Below are 20,549 nucleotides of genomic sequence, written 5' to 3'. Positions count from 1 at the left end.
ATAGCAGCAATGGCCATGGTCGCCAAATTATGGAAAGAACCAAGATGCCCTTCAACGGACGAATGGATAAGGAAGATGTGGTCCATATGCACTATGGAGTATTATGCCTCCGTCAGAAAGGATGAATACCCGACTTTTGTAGCAACATGGACTGAACTGGAAGAGATTATGCTGAGTGAAATAAGTCAAGCAGAGAGAGTCAATTATCATATGGTTTCACTTATTTGTGGAGCATAACAAATATCATGGAAAACAAGGGGTGTTAGAGAGGAGAAGGGAGGTGGGGTAAATTGGAAGGGGAGGTGAATCATGAGAGACTATGGACTCTGAAAAACAACCTGAGGGGTTTGCGGGGGTGTGGGAGGTTAGGGTACCAGGTGGTGGGTATTATAGAGCGCACGGATTGCATGGAGCACTGGGTGTGGTAAAAAAATAATTAATACTGTTTTTCTGAAAATAAATAAATTGAAAAAATTTAAAAAAAAAAGAGGAGGTAAGCCTAAAGGTAGGCCTCTTTCACCAGTTAGCCATGTTGGGAATTAAAAAAAATCTAGAAGGAAGTTAAAACTGCACTCCAGTGAACATATGAATGATAAGAAAGTGAAACAGCCTTATTGTCGATACAGAGAAATCTTTAGTGGTGTTGGTAGAAGATCAAACCAGCCATAATATTCTCTCGAGCTGAAGTCTAATCTAGAGCAAGGCCCAAAGTATGTTCAGTTCTATGAAGGTTTAAACAACAGATTTTCAAGGTATACAAAAAAGTTTTTTTAAAGAACTTTTAGAAAAAAGTTGTCACCTAAAACTTTTTTAGTTAGAGGTGAGAAGTCAATGCATAGCTTCACAGTTTCAAAGGCAAGCTGACTGTCTTGTTAGAGGTTAATGCAGCTGTTTAAGTTGAAGCCAATGCTCATTTACCATTCCAGAAATCCTAAAGAATTTAGAAATTATGTTAAATCTCCTCTGTGCATGCTCTATAAATGCAATAAAGCCTACATGACATCGTGTGTTTATGACATGGTTTACTAAATATTTTAAGCCCACTGTTGATACTTCTTAGAAAAAAAGTTTTCAATTAGCAATAATCGCGCCTCGGATAAACCTCATTGGCTACGATACTGCCATTGAAAAAAAAATTCCTTTTAAAATATTGCTCTTTGTCAATATACTCAGTAACCCAAGAGCTCTGATGGAGATGTACAATGATATTAGTGTTATTTTCATGTCCACTAATGCAACATCTATTGTGTATCCATGGATCAAGAAATAATTTTAACTTCTAAGTCTTATCATTTAAACAATACATTATATAAGGCTATAGCTTCCACAGATGGTGACTTCTCTGGTGGTCTGGCAAAGAAATTTAAAAACCTTCTGGAAGAATTCTAGAAACCGTTAAGAACCTTCATGATTCATGGGAAGAGGTCAAAATAGCAATATTAACAGGAGTCTGGAAAAAGTTGATTCCAGCCCTCACGGATGACTTGGAGGGGTTCAAGATTTCAGTGGAGGGGTAACTGCAGATGTGGAGGAAAGAACAAGAGAACTACGGTTAGAAACAGAGCTTGAAGGGGCATCTGGTGGCTCAGTTGGTTGGGCGGTGGCGTCAGGCTCAGGTCATGATCCTGGAGTCCCAGGATAGAGCCCTACATCAGGCTCCCTGCTCAGCAGGGAGTCTGCTTCTCTCACTGACCTCTCTCCTCTCATGCTCTTTCTCTCTCTCAAATAAATAAATAAAATCTTAAAAAAAAAAAAAAGAAATGGAATCTGAAGATTTGACTAATTGCTGCAATCATGACAAAATTGAATGGATGGAGAATTCCTTCTGATGGAGAAGTAAAGAAAGTGTTTTTTTGAGATGAAAACTACTCCTGATGAAGATGATGTGAAGATTGTTCAAATGACAATGATTGAGAGAATATTACATAACCTTAGTTGGTAATGCAGTGGCAGGGTTTGAGAGGTTTGACTTCCATTCTGAAAGATGTTCTACTGGGGGTAAAATGCTGTCAAACAGCTTTGCATGCTCCAGAGAAATCATATGTGCCAGGACAAGTCAATCATTATTGTAAGCTTCATTGTTGTCTTATTTTAAGAAATTGCCCCAGCCACCCCAGGCTTCAGCAACCACCATTCTGATCAGTCAACAGGTGTCAACTTTGAGAAAAACCCTCCACCAGCAAAAAGATGACAACTCACTGAAAGATGAGATGATGGTTAGTGTTTTTTAGCAATCAAGTATTTTTAAATTATAGGATGTACGTTTTTTAGACATAATGCTATTGCACACTTCATAGACTATAGCATAATGAAAGCATAACTTTCATATGCACTGGGAAAACAAAAGAGTGTATTTGACCTACTTTATTACAATATATGCTTTATTGTAGTGGTTTGGAGCCAAACCCACAATATCTCTGAGATATACTTATAGGTGCCCTCTCAAGATAAATATTCAATAGGAATCAACAAAAACTTAATGATCATAGGGTTATATCTGCAGAGCAATATGTAGCTATTATTTATTTTGAGAATTGCATTTCAATTAATGGAAAGAAGGAAGCCAGTCTAATTCTTAAATCTTAAGGAGATCATCTTGTCCAACTGGATCTATTAGCAATCTCATTAACATTGCAATAACACACAAGTGATTACTTCTCTTCTTTCAGAATGAGAGTATCTCGCTAACGTTTTAGAAAATTTGAAAATTCTCTTCTATATAGTCACCGTGTTTTAAAATGACAGGTTGTTTTATTAAAAACAACTTCATTTGATTACATTTTTTCCATTTAGCACTCCATTTATCAGTTTGTTGTTCAGAAAAAAGATTTTTTTTTTCTTTTTCTAAATGACAGAAAGGGGATGGAGGGAGAGAGGGAAGGAGAGAGAGAGTAGAACATAAGCAAGTTCATTCATGGTAACATTTATACCCATTATTCAGAATTCTTTTCTTGTCTGGAAATTTGATGATGAATGAATTAAGTATATCTTAATTTTCAAGTCAAGAATGTTTGCTCAAGCAAATTTCTTTTTCCTGGAAAAATGAATTACATTGGTAAATGCTTTTTTATAATTAAAAACAAAACTTAAAAATATGGTCATTGTAATATTAAGACCATGCAAAATAATATTAACCAATCCCATCTAACTATAAAATTTACATGAATAATATTCTATATTTGGCACTAAAGAAAGATTTCACTGTTTCCACAATGGTTGCATGGGCCAAATGAGGGTTTGCAATTGTCAGTACAAGGTTCTTTTCCTCTGAAAAGTAATAACCTTAAAAATCTCTGGCCACTGATTTTTAATTTTTTGTAATTAATTTATCAATAACACCAATAGTAGTAACAATAAGAGGCAGTTATTTCTTTTAGTATATAACAAAAAATGAGTTGTTAAAATAAAAACTATATCTGAGGCTAACTTGATTTATTGAAAGTCCCTAATATTTTAGCTCAAATTTATTAATAGTTTCTAAAATAGAGCAAATATTTTAGAGAGTTTTGAAAGTATTTCAGTGTTTGAAATAGAAATTGTCAACGAAGCTCATATCACCTTTGGGATAATTAGCAGCATATCTCCTTCTGTAAGTCTCTTTTAGGTTCCAAGGTCACTTTTATATATTCTAAGCACTCAAGGTTTTACTTCTGATCCAAAGAAAAAGGTTTGGAAAGGTCTCAGACAAGGTAGTCATACCATAAGCAAAAACCAATAATAATAAAAATGTCATCTGTTATGGCTCCCAAATTTCATCCATTGAGTCCAAGCACAGCCTTCCAATATTTGAAGGCACTACTTTTGACTTTGTGGATATTAGAAAATGAATATATCACAGAATCTTTTCTCAAAAGTTTATATTTAAATATGGAAGATATAACTTATTCTGTCAATTTTAAGAAGTTTACAAAGCTTCATAATCTGATATTTCAGAAATTTGCTTGCTTCCTCTTAATTTCAGAATAGTTGCTGATTTCAGAAGCTGTTTTTTTTTTACATGGTTCATCTGTACCCGTTTGAAATGTCTTTAACTGTCTTTCACTGAGTGGTTTATAAGCACTGCATTAATTTCCCATCAATTTCATGAACACACATAAAACAAAGAGATGGTATTTTAGGGTTATGGAGTCTAATATTCTTTATTACTATTTATGAAATAAATGAAGTTGTATTAGATTCCTGTACCTGCCATAGTAAATTACCACAAATTTGGTGACTTAAAACTACAAAACTTTATTCTCTCAGTTCTGGAAACCATAAGTCTAAAATCAGGTTGTTAACAGAGCCCTGCTCCAGATATTCCAGGGAAGAAGCCATCTTCTTCCAGCATCTGGTGGCTCTTCTTATTCTTTGGTTTGTGGCTGCATTGCTCCACTCTCTGTCTCCATTTTCATATAGTCTTCTGTCAGAAGACTTGTAAAGACATTTGTCATTGGATATAAGAGCCACCGCAGTAATCAAGTGTCATTTCTTCATATCAAGATCTTTATTTCATTTACAAAGATTCTTTCTCCAAATAATTTTACATTTACAGGTTTCAGGAATTAGTATGTGGACATATCTTTTCGCAAGCTGCCATTCAACCTACCACATACCAAAGGTAAAATGAAAGAGTGGCCATGCTTACGGTATCCATTAGGAAGATAGGTATAACAGATTAACTTTTTGAAATATTACTATTCCTTCTGAAAATCCTAACAGATTGTTTCCTTGAGAAGAAATTCTCAAGAGTAGAGATGAGTGTGCATTCTCATATGGTGGACAGACTAAGATGGTTTGCAAATAGTTGTCAGAAAGTTAGGAGTAAAAGTGTGTATTTGAGAAGGTTACACACAGAGCCATGTGTCTTGGGTACATGTATGAAAAGCAGTAGTCTCAGGCTCAAGCTCAGACTGTATCATGAACAAAGTTTTGAAATAATCAATACTTAATTTTATGGCTCTTTAATCCACATTACCGGATGCCTCTGATACAGTCATTAGTCAAGGGTTGGCAAAACACAGTCCCCATGTCAAATCCAGCATTACCCACCCCCCTTTGTGTATGTAGTACACATGAATAAAGATGTTCATTTTTACATTTTTAAGTGGTTTAAGAGAATCAAAAGAATAATCAAATTTTCTTTTTTTAAGAATAATCAATTTTTCATGTTCATAAACAAAAATTTTGTTAGAACATAGCCTAATTCCTTTACTTATTTTCTAAGTCTTTACACTTTAGTGAAAGAGCTAAGTAGTTTCAAAAGAGATCACATAACATCATCAGTTTTGCCTCTTGGCCTGAAGAGCCTAAAATATTTAGTATCTGGTCATTTGTTTGCCAAAAAAGTTTGTTGAGGCCTGTCCTAGATTTTGAACTATTAGATTATTCTGTGGCAAAATGTAAAGTTTTGAGATTCTTTGCATTTCACATAATTTACATCAATAAAATAGAACTATCTTCCCTTTTGAATATCAAGTGTTATAGATAGTGAAGTTATATCTCTTGACTTATAGAAAAGTTCTGACACTTTCTTTAGAAACTTGCTGGCTAGCTTGCCCTAATTTTTAGAAATGCTGTCATACTTACCAGTCAGATTCAAAAACAAATTACAAAATGCCAACATTTTTGTCAGGTATTTAATCCCACAGTTTGGATTCCAATGACTAAGAACATTAATCTCAGGACTTCAAAATTCCTTCAGTAAAGATTATGAATTTCTATGTGTGTATGTGCATGTGTGTATGTGCTCCAGTTTTTTAAATCCTTAATTTCCTCTGAACATTTTTTCCTTTTTTTTTTCCTTTAGGAAGTGATTTCTAACTATACCTTTCTATTTCTAAAATAATTAGAACTATCAAAAAAAAAAAAAACGTGTATCATGAGCCTAGATGTTTTTCTCTTCCTCGATTTGCAAGTACAAATTAAGATAGTGTAAAAAATAAAGTTTCTTATACTAGTAAGTTATTTAGAGGTATCAATAACAAATGCCATGTTTTAAATACACTATATTAATTGAAAATATTTGGTAATTTTTTTTACCAAAGTTTAATTTTACTAACTATACACATTTATAAGGTAAAAGAGGAAAAAGTATTTTCAAAATTGTTTTATGGAATAATCTGTAAGAAGAACTAAGTGGCAAGGCACATTATAATTGTATAATTTATTAATAATAGTTAAGGGTTACTAGAGCAAGTTCAGTATTGAGTTGTTTTTCTCAAATAAGAATATAGAAACATAAATATATATACATATATATATGCACACACATAACTAATATTTGGCAAATACAACATAAAATAGTACTACTGTAAGGGCGTCTATAATTTTTTTCATTTTTTAAATTCACATTTAAAGAGTAAAAGATGCACATGTGTACCAGGCAATTTAATAAGAATATTCATTATTCCATTATTTTAAAAAGAAAAAACAAAACAAAAAAGTCTTCATTCAACAGAGAAATAGATAAATAACTGGAGGCTTATTCATACGATGGAAAAATATATAGGAGCTAAAACTGAATGAACTAGAGCAGGAGTGGTCGATTTCTTTCTTGATAAATAGATAATAAATAAATATTTTAGGTTTTGCAGCCCAAGAGATGAAATCAACTATGCTAGGAGGCATTTACATAAAATAGAACTAATTTCCACATTTTCTAAATTAAAATACAGAACAGAACACTTGTGAATTCTTGTGTACACTTGTGTAATACAGTTGGGCTAGATGAGGGAGGAAGCAGAGGGCAGATGTCTAAGGTGTGCCCAGCAGAATAAGAGTGAAAGAGAGAAATGACTCTTGGAGAAGAGACAAAGAGAAGAAAGCAGGAGTAACTCTCCTCAGGGCTCCATTCCCCGGGGGTTTCTCAAGTGTGTTTGGACAGAGAGGTAAATTGCAAAATGTTTGTAGCCAGTAGTCATGGTGAGGAAGGTCTAGTTAAAGCTAAAACACATAGATTGGAGACTGGGTTGGAAGGGCATGAAGACACGTCTTAGCCTTTACTCCTGCAAATACTTAGCCCCCTCACTGTAGCACGAAAGCATCCATAGGCAATACACAAATACATGAATGTGGCTGTATTCCAATAAAACTATGAACACTTAAATTTGAACTTCACATAATTTTCACATGTCATGAGATATTATATTCTTTTCCTTTTTCTCCAAATACTTTAAAATGTAAGAAAAAGAGATGGGGGTGCTGCACAAAAACCTACAGAGACCAGATTTCTGTGTGGGCCTTCATTTGTCAGCCCGTGAACTAAAACTATGTGGAGCAACATCACTGTCCAGTGAAAAGGATGTGGGTATTAGTCCCCCTTCCCCACATTATGCTAAGATAACAAGCTAGTGTCACTACGACGATATTCATCTTTCGTGCACATCACACAATAGTTGAGGGTCAGTTGCAGTTCTGCAGGACATGCCCTGTGTCCTGAGACTCTGGCCGAAGGATCAGCCCCTACCCTGATTTATGATTGAGCAAGAAAAGAAACAGCAATGCTGCATGACATTTCAGCATGGAGATAGTAAGTCAAAGAGCTAAGCCTGACTTTGGAGGGTGGGTAGAAAAGTGCAGGGCAACATTGAAATCACATAGAGATAGAAGTAAGTGTAGAATTCACTGAAAGAAAGCACCATGGATTGTTAGGAATAATGATACAATCTTCCACAATTAATCTAGTACACCATTTAACACAAACAATAAAACAAATATATCATATCTTAGTTATACATGTATTTAGTAAAAATATAAAAATATTAACTATCATAAAATATGATCAACTTCTGTTTTGGGGTTGGTAAGTAAGGAAATAGACTTAGGAAGAGCAATAGAGTACATTGCAGTGTTAATAATCATCTAACACAGGGGCACCTGACTTGCTCAGTCAGAAAAGCATGGGACTCTTGATCTCAGGGTCATGATTTTGAGCCCAGGTTGGATGCAGAGATTATTTAAAAAAATAATAATAAAAATAAACTTAAAAGACTAATCATCGAATACAAACATTCCATTAACTTTTATTGTTTGTAGCAAGAGTGCAGAGGCATTTGTTATATCCTTTTCTAATTTTAATATTAATAACTATTATAATAGAGTAAGAAAATGTTACTATGGGAATAGAACAATTAATCAATCTTTTCTTTAGTTCTACATGTTCTTCTATTAAACCCCTTGCTATATTTACTGATTTTACTCTTATATTTTCCACAAATTAAAAAATGATAATTTGTATTATGTCAAAAAAGGAATCATTTACATTGCTGCATGTTAAAGACTAACTAAATGCTGTGTAGGTGAACTTAAAATATAGTAGAATTAAATTATCTTGATTAAGTTTTCTGAATAGAAGGGTCTCTGACAGCTTTATCACCATTGCATCTAAGACTGGTTTACAGTTTCTAAGAAAGAGATATAGAAAAAAACAATTTAATGGAAGGCATTGTTTGTGATTAACATAGAGGATTTCATGACTTCTCATTTGTATTCTCTTTCTATACTGTCCTATCCACTATGCCATTTCTCTTAACTGGCCTCAAAGAAAGCGTGAGTGGACTCTCCCTGTTACCTTGAAATATGTGTCAACAAAGTTGTGATGTCCTACCAATGCTGAGTGTGCATTTTTTTTCTAATAGACAATTTAAAATTCATGATAAAGGCTTGACAGCTATTATTAGCTATACTACCAGCTTAATACTTAAAATATGTAGAACATTCTATAATCATCTTTCAAAGCAGTATATTCTTCAAGTTTCTTGAGAAAACTGATTATCCTAGGAGCAAGAATAAATATGTTTTTAAGATCTAGGAAGGAAATTATTTCCTACGTGATTAAGTCTGGAAATGGCAGTCTATGGCACTCTCTTCCTGAAAGCATTAAATCTCAGTTTTGTAAGGTATCCCAAAAACCGGATACTAGCGTGAATGGGGAGTGGAGGTGTAAAAGCACGCATGTCTTATGCAGGACCAGGTTCACTGCATTTATACCAACCATTCTACTTCTATCTTACAGCTGGGTATATATGATTTTAAAACTCATTGGAAATAAGAGGCTTTCTTTTTGCTGTTTGCCCATGGGGCACCTAATCCTTTACCCCTAATTCATCCTACAGGCAAGCTACTCTATTTCCATTTAGGAGAACTGGTCTTTTAGGAAGAAATGACCTATAAGCCTCACAACATAAACTGTGGGAATCTAAGCCCATTCTTAACACTTCCCAGGATTCACTCAGGCCTGCCACTCTATACCTTAACTGCACTCGGATTGCATTCCTTATCGCCCCAATGCACTTGGGCTCCCATCTTTGCCTTTGATCTTACTTCACTGCTGTGCCAGAAATCAGCACATCTTCACCACTGTGCCGGAACTCAGCATAGCAACTGGCGTATTAAAACACATGGTGCACTATAAATATCTAGAAATAAATGTATGACCCTCCACCTGAATGTACTACTGTCAACACATCAGTGATGAGAAAATTGTTCAGTGCATGATTTCAAGCTACCATGTCACCTACAACTAAAATTTATTTAAAAATCAGAGTGTGGGGGATGGTTTGAATATTATGTAATTTTAGGATTGTCAAGAGTTTCCTAAACACTTCAAAAATAATCTCAAGATTTAGAAAGCTTTAATTCTTTTAAAAGCATCAATCAATCAATAAAATACACAAATGTTTAAAAAATCACTGCTTTCTCAAGATGAAACCAGAAAGGGTATGAGACTCTTAATCTCAGGAAACAAGCTGAGGGTTGCTGGAGAGGAAGGAGGTAGGAGAGATGGGGTGGCTGGGGATGGACATCAGGATGGATATGTGATGGAGTCACAGAATTGTACCCCTGAAGCAAATAATACATTATATGTTAATTAAAAAAAAAACCACTGCTTTTTGAAGCAAATATTTAAGAAAATATTTTTACAAAGAATACCTTCCAAAATCTTATGTTTAATTTAGACATAATGTCCAGGATTCTTATTTGTAGGAAGGCAGTGAAAAGTATGTCTATTCCCCCATCCAAGAATGAAAGTTCCCACATATCCAGTCTTTATGCTGTGCATGAAATAGTTTTTTTTTTCTATATGAAAGGGTGTCTTCTGAAACAACAATTTAAGCAAATTTTAAGATGAGTTTCCTACTTAATTTGGCATAGGATTAAAATATATCTAGAAACTTCATCTACGTATTACTCCCGTTGGACAGGTGAAACTAGAGTCTGCAGTTATGACTTTAAGAAATACCTATTTGGAATATGAATAGTTTCTTTCCAGACATTATCATAGTTTCTTAGGTAACTCTTCAGCTTAAAAACAATAGAAAAGCATCCTCCTAACCTTAAAATTTTGTAGACTCTGGATTTACTGTATATTTCTGAAGCTTTCTGGATGACTTATTTAGCAGAGGTATATAGCAGAATAGTTTTTGAAGCATAGAAGCTATAACAAAGAGTACCTTTGTGGCATACATCTAACCGATATCTTCTTAGTTTTAAGGAAATAAGAAATTTAACAGAAAATTGTGTTAAGAAAGAGTCCTAGGAATAATAATTAAATGACCACTATAAAAATATTCTTTAGAATATCTTTCCAACTAATATTTCCAACTATTTACATATTTAATAAAGTTGTTCATTATAAAAATAAAGTATATAGTGCATCATTCAGAGTTACTAAATATTCCCTGTAATTCAATTCAATAAACAAGAAATAAAATTAGAAAAATAATTTTTGATGAGAGAAGGGTGTGAATACATGCATAATTCAACAGTATATTGATAAATCAAATTTGTGTCTCTCAATAATAAATCACAAAATGTTTCCAATTACTGTTATGTGTTATGTTAATTGTCGAAATTTTCATAATTAGCATGGTGTAAATAACGATGTCTCCATTATGTCAAAACAGTTTCCGGCAAAGTAAAGTATATTCAGTAATCAGCTTTTTTTTCTTTCATTATTTACCAGTAATTTATGTAAATAATCCACACTCATTTGATATTACATGAAAAATAATCCTGCTGTTTCTTTATACTCTATGATTTTTTAAGTATTAAAAAAAGGAAAATAAACATCTAAATTGTTTTTTTGTTTTTCCAGGGATTAGTTATGAACTTTGATGGCATGTATTTGGTAGAACATGGGCTATGAATTACATAATTAATTCCACTGTAGATTACCTAATGATGTCATTTTGTTTGAAAGGGCACATTTTTATCCTCTCTTGTTTCCCAAATGAATTCTGCTTTGATAAATAATTTAATAATATAAAGTTATAATAATATTTTCTATATGTAATATAGAGTATGCAATTATTTTTAAAAAACAAAAATAAACATAAGATTTATTTCAAAATAAGCATGTCTGAGAATTGGAAAAATGAAGTAAGTTGCTAAAATAATGAATCACATCATGAGAATTAACCTTATTATTTAAAGATTAATGACAATTTTCAATTCAAATATTGCATACTTTATATACAAAGAAGCTTGAAAATTTTAGTTTTTAAATGACACATGTGTGTGTATGTGTGTATATAAATAGTACCATTTTATATGACAGTGTTACTACCACCTTAGCCCAAGACAATCAGATCAAGAGTAATTCCAGAATATAAGAATCTAGTAATACTAATCCATCATTGTATGGAGGACATTAGGATCAAGAACTGTAGGAGAGGGAAACTAATTTTTCCCTTATCCTTCAATGTTCTTGTCAGAGATTCCCTTTAATGAAAGATAGAGCAGAAGAAAAGCCAACAGAAATTTAATAACCTGTATACTCCTGTATACATCGCAGATACCCAGAAAAGATGAGTAATTCTCCAAAATGGCTCACACCATCACCTCCAAATACCAGCTTTGGCTGACAAGGAAAGATTGTGGGGGCAGTCATTGTAACTACCAGGAAAAGCACAGTAAACAAGGTTTTTATGCAGATTTAGGTCATTGACTTCTCTACTACTTCTCCACAGACAAGAGTCTCCAGAGTCAGTCATCTTTCTCTTTCTGGCACAGAGTGGGAGAAACCCTTATAAATGGGGATTTCCCACATCTTTTACAAAAATGTAACTTCTCAGTTTCCAGAGCTTTTTTTATGTCTGCTGTTCCTTAAAAATAATCAGCCTACAACAATCCTTGGGCACTGGTGTGGCTCAGTTGGTTAAGCGACTGCCTTCAGCTCAGGTCATGATCCCAGGATCTCAAGTCCCACATCAGGCTCCCCATGCTCAGTGGGGAGCCTGATTCTCCCTCTCCCTCTGCCTGCTAATCCCCCTGCTTGTGCTCTCTCTGTCAAATAAATAAATAAAATCTTAAAAAAAAAATTTCTTGTGCCAAAGAGGCATATTTTGAGGTGGCAAATTCTACTCCTCTCCATACCATGAGAATACATTAGAAATTTGAAAATATTTCACTAATAGATAATAAAACAAAGAAATAATTGTAGTAAATTTATATAAATAATTATTTCTTTACAAATATTGGTATATCATAAACTTTTGATATAGCTATTAATATTTAAAATGAATATTTGGGAGTGTAACATGACATGAATATTGAATCTTCTTTTATAAAACCATACACCACTGCCTTAATTTAAATAAAAAATACTGTCTATATTTTTGAAGATATTCAAAGCCAATGGAAAAATTACAGTTCTTAATTTCATTGGAAAGTCTTTTTGCTGGGTCAAACAGTGTCCTCTAAAAACTCTTAATATCTGGAACCTAAAGCATGACCTTATTTAGAAATAAAATATTTGCAGATATAATTAGTGAATATGAGTGAATATCAATATTAGTGAATATCAAATTAGAATGATAAGACTGGTGTCCTTATGAGAAGACCATGTGAAGACACAGTGAGGTACAAAGGTAGAAAGGCTACGTGACAGCAAAGCCGGAAATTGGAATGTTGTGCTTACAAGCCAAGGGATGTCAGCAATTGCCAGAAACCACCAAAAGCTGGGAAGGAACAAGGAAAGATTCTTTCAAAGAGCCTAAGGAATGAGCATCACTCCGCAACACCTTGATTTTATGCTTGTAGCTTCCAGAACTCTAAGATAATAAATTTCCATTACAGACCACCCAATTTGTGGCAATTTGTTATGATAACCTTAGGAAACTAGTATAGTCTGCAAATAATAAGAAGAAACTATGCATTATCTTTTAAATGAATTGTATTAAAATGGTAATAAGATGTATCAACTTCACCACCTAAAATAAAGTAATATAACATAAAAATAATGATACTGATTAAACTTAGCCACCGATTATTTAACAACACTATGTGATAGCGGTTTTGAGAATGAAGATTCATTGCAAAATTGGGACATCAATTTTTGTTGATGCATCATTGTGCATTTTAACTAAGAATTCTTCCCTTCTATTCCCAGTTGGTTAAATGTTTATCATGAACTACTGTTTGAATGTTGTCAAGTGATTTTCTGAATCTATTATTTTATCACCATTTGTTTATTACCCTTTATATTGTTAAGGTCATGAATTGCACTGATTGACCTGTAAAATGGATAAATCTCATAAGCATTATTCTAAAATAAACCAGACTCAGTATAATAGACAATGTATCATTACATTTACTTATATTCCCCAAACCGGCAGAACTAATGTAAGCTATTAGAGGTCCAAGTGTGAGATTACCTCTGAAGACAAGAAGAGTGATTTAGAGAATGCTGGAGAGGCTTCTAGTTCTCACTAATAATTTGTGTTCCTTCCTATATGTATGTTACGTTTCAAAAAATTAGAATAATTAATGCTTAGGTAAACATTGATATAAACAATTATGGTTTGGGGAGAGTCAATAAATCCTCACAGAAAATATATAGGTGTTATATTTTAGGATACTTTGCATGTGTTAAAAATGAATATTCATTTCCTTATTCATGTCTAAACTGAACAAGAACTAACAGGCTTAATGGTATTTAACTTTGATTTTTAGGACATGACTAATATTAACAAATGTTTAATTCCAAAAATGAAAAATAAAGATTATTCCTTGACATTACAGAGATTACCAATATGACTCCTCTAGTTCTACTTTTGGGAATATTTGCATGAGTTTTAAATCAAATTAATTAATCAATAATAAGGTGTTTAATCATTCAATGAATAAAAGTTCCTGAACTATTTGAAGTAATAAAATCAATCAAAATGGTTAAAATTAAATATTGTTAAGATATGTGAAATGATTTTATCCTGGTTTCCCCCTCACTTCTAGCTGTGTGAGATTAGGAATATTGCACAATCTCTCTGATCCTCTGTTTCCTCATCTTTAAAATTAGGGTAATATTAATTAATATTAATAAATATTTCATTCTGTCATAGTGACTGCTCCATGAGATAATCCATGAAAAATGAGGCAGGTAGCCTGCCTCATCACGAATGTCAAATGGATAAGAAATAAATGGAACGTATATTTTCAGTTGTATATTTTCTAACGAGATTGTGACATTATGAGTATAACAATGACAATTTTATAAGAAACCACTAATAAACAGGTACCTCAAGTAAAAATTTCTATCAATCAGTAGTTTGATTGCTCTCATCTTAGAGAATATGAGAGGATAAAGACAATCTTAATGCAGAGGAAATTAAAGAAATAGTTATCACTTATTCTTGGTCTCATTTTTATAGATTCTAGCAGTCTTCTTGATTTCTAAAAGTCTTTCCATTCTATAAATACCATTGTACCACCTACAAATACTGAAAGTACAAACTGAATAATCATCATTTTACTTTCATAAATAGGTATTAACCTAATTCCTTAGAATATGAGACAAGCTTAAAACCTTGATTTGAATATTAGGTAGATCTGCGTTTCCTTATTTTAATGCCTGTCAAAGGCATCCTTCTAAATGCACATAAAGAGGAAGATAAAATATTAAGGCTTTGCAGTGCTGGCCATTATAATAATAATACTAAGGAATTTCTTCCAAGGAACAGGGACCATTATTTGCTATGCTTTAAAAAATGTTTCATAATCAAGGTGGCCAAAATATGTCTTAATTTGTCAGAATGAAAGCTTTTAGATATGGATTAAGGAGCTGCATATAGTATTATTAGTTTAGAAGCTAAAACTAAAAGACACATACCCATTTCCAGGAGAATACACGTTCCATTAAAAACAACAATCAGGAATTCTGGTACTTTTTCCAGTGAATTTGTTTTATCTATTTAAAACTATGATTTTTTTTTTTCAGTTCTAAGGCAAGATCTACCAACAACAAGGCATTGGTTTGGATGATTATATAATTAATACTAAACTTCAATGAATAATTTATGCAATGTGTTTAACTTCTGTCCAATTAGTCTAATTAAGCAGAAGTTGGACAGAATCTTGAAGTTACTGGATTGCTCTAAGTAAGCTAAGAAAAATATATTAAAACAAAATTCTCTTTGATTAATTGATGAATTTGTGGCAAATATCAGTAAGAAATATACACTGACTAGAAGTTTTATTTTAAAGCTTTTAAAGTATATATATATAGACATTTGTAAATATAATACAAAGATTTTCTCATATTTCTTCACTGGTATTTCCCAATTTTTATCTTTTAATGACATTTCTTTCATGTACAAACAAACAAATACACACACGTACAATATCATCAGTTGGTCTTTTTCTGCATCATTTGAGAGCAAGCTGTTAATACTTTAGTGTTCTTCTCCAAAGCAAGGAGACTCTCTTATTCATCCCCATATAATCTTCCCTTTGGCGAAGTCAGTGTTGAAACACACTACCATCCAAACCACAGGTTCCATTTATATTTTTCCCCTGGTTCCAACAGGAAATTTTTCCTTATGGTTCAGTATCCCACCTAAAAGCACAGGTTACTTGTCTTGTCTCTCTTTTTTGTCAAAATAGAATTGTTGCTCAGTTTTCCTCCATTTTCATGTCCCTCATTATTTTAAAGAATGCAGGCTTGTACCCTGTATCAATTCTTCCAACCTGGGTCCATCTCATGTTTCCTCAAGACAAGAATTCTAATAAAACCATGCTTCATTTGCAAAAATATCACCAAAATTGTGCTGTTCTACTTGATACATCACATCTGTGGGCACGTCTGACCTGTCTCGTTGGAAGTGGTACTAACCTGGAGCACCTGGACACATTGGTGTTCTTCAAGTCTTCAAGTCTTTTCACTAAAAGACTTGTCATCATTTATCCTTTTGAAATTGAAGATTGTTATTGTGGGGAATATTCTGATATTAAGCCAAAATCCTGTTCTTCATTTCCTCATCAAACCACCCACTGACATTGACCTCTGTTGACAACTATACCATCTAAATCAAAAATCACTCTGATAATTGCCAAGTGTAGATTTTCTATTTCAATCATTGTGTATACTTATTTATTTTAATTAGTATTTTGCTAAAAAATCTTCCTTCAAAATTTTTATGGGCTAAATTATGTTATCCTAAAATTTTATTAAAATCTTAAGCTTCAACATCTCAGAAGCTGACTTTATTTGTGGTTAGGATATTTAAAGAGGTAATTAAGTTAAAATGAGTTCCTATAGGTGGGTCCTAATCCAATGTTATCAGTGTATATTAGTATATAAACATTGCCTACCTGAAAGACTATATGAAGACCCAGGGAGAAGACTGCCATCTACAAATCAAAGAGAGAGGTCTCAAAAGAAACCAACCCTTCTATTACCCTGATCTTGAACATCTAGCTTCTAGAATTATGAGAAAATACATTTTGTTATTTAAACCACTCAGTCTATAATACATTGTTATGGCAGCCCTAATCAATTAATATTTATTTCAGTATGAAATCTTGATTCCTGTTTTACCCAATGGAATTAAATCCATCACTGTCATTATTTATTTGATGCTTAAATTATACCAGATGTAGCCAAGGCTGTTCCCTTTCAAATGAACTGTGGCATGTCTCTACTGTTCTTTAAACATCTCCTTACTTTCTGGCACAATAAGATGTCCCAGATTCATTTCTACCCCAGTCCTGGAACTGGACATTTCTGAAAGAAGTAATGGTTCATTTCAGTGGAGAATGGTAAGTAGAAACTCAGGTCTGGAAGTTAAGTATAGTCATTTGTTCTAAGTCTCTTCAACTGGCACAGAGAGGAAATACAAGTAAATTACACACACGCATCATAATCACAATTACAACCATAATTATTTCTATATCTATTTGTGTATGTAAGTTAAAAATTAGATTTGTATAAAAGGGAAGCGAATAGTAACAAGTACAGGAAGGGATGACTGGAGAGGAGAGAAAAAAAAACAGACATAGGAGAAAAATGACTTGCTTTTTTACATTTTATTTATTTACTTTTTTAGGAAAAATAAGCCTCATTGAGGTGACAAGTACATGCTTAAGTAGAGTATTTTCTATTCTTATCATACAATATAGAGAAATTGGCCTGGATAGTGGTCGGTTTAAATCCTTCTATAGCCATAAAGCGCTGTGCTGGCTCCCTCCTGCAGCTGTCCCCTGTTCCTAGTCCATTATGAACACCTTACTTACTACCACCATTAGTGAGGGGTCGAGTGTTCCTATGATGGTATTAGGTAGTGCAAGGAAAGATTTGTGATGAGGTAGTAAAATATTTATTTTGCTTTTTTAAACTTTATTGACAGGTAATTAAATAACAATAAAGCAGCATCCATTTAAATTGGATAATTTATTGAGTTTGACATTATATTCATTTTTTATTAACTTATAATGTATTATTTGCTTCAGGGGTACAGGTCTGCGAATCATCAGTCTTACATAATTCACAGCACTCACCATATATTCACTCTTAAAATCACTGCCACCATAATGCCAAACTCCAAACTCCCACCATAAACTCTGCTTTTCCTTTCCTTTCTATTTCCTGTGTGCAAATTCACTGAAATTTCTATTAATACAATTATGCCTAGGCTGCCCTGTCCTTGGTACTTTCAGAGTTTCTATCCATCCTGGATAAAATAAGGCTTCCTTGTGGCTCTTCATCTGGATCTCTCCTAACTGGAACCAGTATCTGCAGTATGTTCAACAGTGTAGCTGAAGAGCACACCATCTGTTTATTAGAAAAGAATTTGTAAGCCTTCATTTCTTTACCAAAGCTTGAGATATCGTTTTTCAACAGAGCAGAGATTATATGCACATGGGAAAATGCAAACACACACACACTTACACACATACAATATAGGCATTTACAGCAAAAATGTATGGAGCAAATTCATCATTTATTACTTTCATTTCATTCACTAGAAATTATATGTATTCAAAATCTATTCTTCATTTTCCCTCTAAAATTAAAATATCCTCTCCAGGAAAGATTAAACCATATCAGCACTAATAAGAAAAGTCATAATCTCCCAGAATTTGGGTATATTAAAAAAAATCAATGATTTATCTATATTGCCAAGACAAAGAATGCACCAGCCTTTTTCCCTACCAGCATCTATTTTATAATCTAGGTCAGAGAACTTGTTTACCCACTGGACTACAAAATCTTTTTGATTTGTCCTTTGAGCAATAGGCACTATTGATGCTAAAAAGACTTAAATGTCATGGTCCTTTCTCTCTGGATTTAATAAGTGAGACTGTCCTTCATAAGCCCAATCTTTCAGACACTTATCTGTTCTAATAATCATTAAACAATGTTTATTGAGTGCCTACTATGCTAAAGAAATGTGGCAGCAAGAGTAAAATATTATTACTTATCTCAAGTAGCTCACAGTTTGGGGAGGAGAATTGAAATAGAGTCCCAAGATTCATGGGAGAAAGTAAATACGGAAAAACAAGCAATGCTAAATGCTTTAGGGAAAACAAGTGGTATTAAAAACTTAAACATGACTGTGAAGATAATTTCCATAGTCTGTGTGTTTTTCATATGATGTGCCTTCTCTTTGCTTCCTGTCCATTTCTTTCAGTCTTCCATTGGATTAATAAAGATTTCTTTGATCTATTTTTTTCCCTTTACCTTGTTTGGCATTGTGAAAAAGAGAGCTGTTGGTTCTGTGATAACTGTTATTCTTTTCCATCGTAATAAACCCTCTGATTTTTAGGTGGGTAAAAAGCCCCCCAAGGATCACAGTACAAATCTATGTTGTTGAGCCATTGGACTAAAGTCTTGCCAAGGAGACTGAAGCTGAAGCACCTTGTGTTGGCTTCATTAAAGGGCAACTGAAAAGCACCCTATGCCCCACCTCTTTATTTTTCCTTCCCTAATGCTTGCTGGATGGACTATGATGCATATTTGAAGCTGGAACCAACACCTTAAGCCATGGGGTAAATTGAGAATGTTGGATATGGAGTGAGGACAAGAGAGAAGGAAATTAGCTCCCTCAGAGACAGTAGAGCAGGTCTATCACACAGCCCTGAATTATCTAACTGTAGATTTTCATGTAAGAAAAAAGAAGTACCATCCTTGCTTAAGCCATTGCTATTTTGAGTTTCTTTTACTTTCAGCCAAAACTAATCATGGTAACACATTTTTAAGAACAAATGAACATTATCCTCCAGAGGCAAGCACTTCATCTCGTGATTTTACTTCTTTCTACCACCCCCCTTCATACTCCCTACATTTTTACTTCTAGATCAGTATAAAAATATGTATTCTTTTAAAATATCTATTTGTACAAAAATGAATTTATTTAACATTTTTGTGTGTGTGTGTGTGTGTGAGTGTGTATGTATGTGTATGTGTTTAGTCTATTTTCTTCTTTCTGGATTCATATTTTCATCTTCAGGGGAGTAAATTTTCTAGATACTTTCAGGGAGAGCCTGGTGGAGTTAAATTTTCTAAATATTTTACTGAGTATTTTATTCATCATTCAACTTGTGGGATACAAAACAGTTTGGAGATGCAATTTACAAAATCATCTTTTCATTTAGTATTTTTTAGAATATGCTCATTGTTTTCTTAATAAAATCGTGAAGTCAATCTGATTCTTATTGCTGTGTAAGTAGTTTATGTCTTCACTCTGCTAAATTTTAGGATTTTTTTCTTGAAAAAAAATTATCACAGAATTTTTAAATAGGCAGGTTTTTTTTTTTTAAACCTGATTGTTGCTTAATATGATCTTGTAATCTGAGGATCCTCTCTTTCATTGTAAGAAATTCCTAGCTTTCATGTCTTCCAGAACTGCATTGCTATCTTTACCTTTATTCTTTATTCTGAAACTCTGCCAGAGAGAGGTTAGAACTCCTGTACCTATTCTAACCTCTTTACTTTTCCTACTTACTATTTATTTTATCCCAGTGTGCTGTGTGTGGAGAAAATTCCTGACTCTAATTTTCTACATCATTAATTTTTGTTCAGCTATATGCATTCTACTACTTAACCCACCAATTGATTTTTTTTAATTCAGTAATTATATTTTTCATTTCCAAGATCGCCAATAAATTCTTCTCTTAACTGCCAATTCTTTACCTTGTAGATGTGGCACCGTAATTTAAATCTCTGAGCAAATTCATCGAATTTACTTTCAATATCCATTTTTCCTTGGGCCTAAGAATTTGTTGCCTCTGATGGTCCTGGCACACACCTCAATGATTTGGTATTTATTGACTCAGAGCTCATTTTTGCAGTT

The 20,549-nt window shown here is 33.2% G+C and overlaps 1 pseudogene; it reads right to left on the bottom strand.

Moving 5' to 3' along the window:
- Positions 1-928: 928 nt before the first annotated feature.
- LOC122897309 lies at positions 929-1,136 on the bottom strand (annotated as a pseudogene).
- Between the last annotated feature and the right edge of the window lie 19,413 nt (positions 1,137-20,549).

This window comes from Neovison vison, chromosome 1 (genome assembly GCF_020171115.1).
Source record: "Neovison vison isolate M4711 chromosome 1, ASM_NN_V1, whole genome shotgun sequence".
In the NCBI taxonomy this organism is placed as follows: domain Eukaryota; kingdom Metazoa; phylum Chordata; class Mammalia; order Carnivora; family Mustelidae; genus Neogale; species Neogale vison.
Note: the sequence above shows the minus strand (reverse complement) of the source record. Positions and strands in the feature narration are given on the sequence as shown.